This window comes from Morone saxatilis, unplaced genomic scaffold (assembly GCF_004916995.1).
Source record: "Morone saxatilis isolate NCDOM2014 unplaced genomic scaffold, NCSU_SB_2.0 Contig4, whole genome shotgun sequence".
In the NCBI taxonomy this organism is placed as follows: domain Eukaryota; kingdom Metazoa; phylum Chordata; class Actinopteri; family Moronidae; genus Morone; species Morone saxatilis.
In genome coordinates, this window is record NW_023339984.1 from 5,226,828 (window position 1) to 5,229,471 (window position 2,644).

Here is a 2,644-nt window from a genome sequence, read left to right on the forward strand (position 1 = left end):
TGTTATTCAGTGGTGTTTATTTCCAGGGTGCTCGATGTCTGTGAGAGAGCTCCCTGGTCCTTCTGAGTCTGAGAACAATACTCTCATGACTGTACCGTTGCCTGATGGGGTTGATTATATTGCATCATAATGAACGGTGGGTTAAACCACTTAACGGCGAGGCCTGACCATTGCACTCCGGTTCTCGGTGGGACCTCAACCCGAATTCCCCAAATGTGGAATCTCGACTGCATAATTTGGGTGGAGTGGGGGAACTGCGTTCGCGCTCTTCCCCTGATAAACATGTAGAAAAGAAATCATTTTCAAACTACTAATGTACAGAAATACAGTCAGTGGTTGTAACTCTTCTCCATATTCTTCCTGTTTACATATATATAGAATAGTGATATATCTATATATATATATTATTTGATTTTTTTTGTCTTTAATACCAGGTGATTTAAGGAGGCTCAGCTGCCACTCTCATCCCAGCCCAGCAGGACTTTCAGCTCCTCAATGGACATCTGGATGAGTTGGAATGTTTCTTGAGCCCCGAGTGTGACTCTCCGCACATGGTGTTTGAGCTGCTCCTTGGAAACATAGAGCTGGACCATGTCCTTGTCAGAGACAGACTTCAGGCTGGCCGGGTCCTTGGCTCTGAGCCTTGATGAGCAGGTCCAAGTCTGTGCGGTTGTAGGCCAGCACTGCCCCAGCTAGAGCAGACTTGAACACAGCATATTTGGAGTGTGACTCTGTTCGTAAGGCTGCGTTGGTGGATCCAGTGGAATATGTCCAGACGCACAACTATCCCACTGTCCACCCACGGCTGGAACAAAGACTCCACCGCTGTCGGGACCCGCGAAGAGAAACACCCACGGTCGACGTACAATATTTTCGGGACTGGCTGATTTGCCAGCCGGAACCTCTCCACGACTCCGTGGCACATGGGTTGCAGCTTCTCTGTTGACTCCTCACAGGTCAGCATGAATGAAACTATTTGGGAGTGCTCGTTTCCAATACTGGTGAACCACTCAGCAGAGCCTTTACCCTCCCCAGACAGCTTCTTCACCACCTTTTTAAAAAGTCAAGTTTGCATTATTTGATCTGTTAGATTATATTGAAAGGGGATTCTTCTTAAACATTTTGTGTGAACATTTGCTTAATTTAAAACCAAATAGAAACTTAACAATACAACAGTACATCAGAGAGTATAGCATTAAGTTTTGATTTACATACATTCTTGGTGGAATCCATTTTCAGCACAGTGCCAAAGGTGGAGATGATCTGGCTCCGATAATCCTAGCACGCTGTCAGCCTCACAGCAGGAAGGCGTGGCGCAAGAGCCGCGCGGACGGAAGCTCTCTCGGAGGAGGCGGTAGCTGAAACGTGTGTCCAAGCGCAGACACAATACCTCCAGGTTCAGCCACAGTCATGAGGAGTGTGGTGTACAGGTCCTTGCGCTGAAAGTACAACTCAGTGTGATTCTCCTGTATCTGCCGCCACACCTTGACCATGGTGTTCCCTTCGGTCCGGTCCCTCAGAAGGCGCACAACATTCCTATCCACGCCACGCCTGTGAGTAGAGTCACAATCATTATGTTGGTGTTTATCAGAGTGACGACTTTAAATTTTGTTAAAAAAAGAGCTGTGGCAGGGGTAGAGCACCCTTTACATAGCCGGGAGGTTCTGGCGGATAAAACCACATACGGTCCGACTTCATCACCCGTCGCCTCTTTACCAGACCACTGACATCCTTGTGCATCTGAATGGGGGTGAAAAGCCCTCTTTCAGTGTCCTCTTTAAGCCATGAAATGTCGGCAGATGGGATGCCATTGGGGTTTTCCCACAGACGCACCCAACCCTCCAGCTCCACCTGCAACACAGATAATACATACAAAGCATTTGGTTATTGCTGTGTACAACATTGTAAGTAATGTTAGAAATACGACCAATTGTCATTCTCATTAACATTCTTTGCATATAATGTGAATATCACTTACAGGGGAGTCAGTGAGAGGGGATTCCAAGAGGAGATCGTGACTGGCTGGTTAGTGGACTGTGCAGTATGGACAGCAGCAGCAGCAGCAGCAGCAGGCAGAGAAGAGCTGACAGCGGGTGCAGGCAGTTTAGTCTGAACAGGGGTCTTGAGCAAGTCTAAAAAATAAGACCAGACAAAGTAGTATTATTTATATTGTGATTTTTTAGAAACCATTTGATGTGTATTAACTCTGTATCTCACCTTCCACAGCCTGACTTACAGCCACCAGTTCAGCTTCATCACCTGGCCATGATGAAGGATCACACTTGGAGGTGCTGGCATGCAGTTGCTGGAGAAAAAAAAAGGTAAATGAATTATCTAGATGTTATGACGTACCAGTTTTTAATTATCAAAGATAAACAAGCACATTTAGGTCAAGTGCTTAAAATGTCACTAATCTGAACAATTTCAATCCTGTTTCTAACAAATAATCAAACCAGTACTCACTTGATCTTTCTCGTTGACATATTTTCTGAATCTTTTCATCTGCGCGCTGGTGATGTGTGTCACTGGTGTGTTAAGCCATCTTCTTACAGAACTGTTTGCCTTCTTTATAAGCTCCCGCTGCTCATCTCCTAACTCCTCTGGCCTGTTCTTCATCGTGTGGTGCTGCCGGTAGAGTTCCCAC

The 2,644-nt window shown here is 46.1% G+C and overlaps 1 protein-coding gene and 1 pseudogene across 3 annotated transcripts in view; both read left to right on the forward strand.

Moving 5' to 3' along the window:
* kdm6ba (lysine (K)-specific demethylase 6B, a) overlaps nt 1–2,644 on the forward strand; it is an 88,069-nt gene that overhangs the window by 65,561 nt on the left and 19,864 nt on the right. The gene's annotated exons all lie outside the window — the stretch shown is intronic.
* LOC118338555 lies at nt 127–275 on the forward strand (annotated as a pseudogene).